We start from the raw sequence: 266 nt of genomic DNA, 5'->3' as shown, positions 1-266 counted from the left end.
TAACGCTTTCTCCAACTTTGGTCAGTATAAGGCAGGATTAGCTGGGAGGAGTCTTCTGAACGAGGGCATACTTGTGGAATACCTGCAGAACAGGGACATGGAAGTAGTTATTTTGTCAATTATGGTGAACTAGTGTGTGTTATAGCAGTGTTTTGCCATTGAGAAGGAGCAAGCATGCTAGCGCTAGCATTCTACATTTAGCCACCTAGTCTCAGCTAGTGACATAGAAAGCCGGGCAGATTTTGAACAGCTCACCCGGAGACTGA

The 266-nt window shown here is 45.5% G+C and overlaps 1 protein-coding gene across 3 annotated transcripts in view; it reads left to right on the top strand.

The window, feature by feature from the left end:
* coasy (CoA synthase) overlaps window positions 1–266 on the top strand; it is a 9,966-nt gene that overhangs the window by 5,350 nt on the left and 4,350 nt on the right. The gene's annotated exons all lie outside the window — the stretch shown is intronic.

Source organism: Etheostoma spectabile, chromosome 21 (genome assembly GCF_008692095.1).
Source record: "Etheostoma spectabile isolate EspeVRDwgs_2016 chromosome 21, UIUC_Espe_1.0, whole genome shotgun sequence".
Classification (NCBI taxonomy): domain Eukaryota; kingdom Metazoa; phylum Chordata; class Actinopteri; order Perciformes; family Percidae; genus Etheostoma; species Etheostoma spectabile.
Note: the sequence above shows the minus strand (reverse complement) of the source record. Positions and strands in the feature narration are given on the sequence as shown.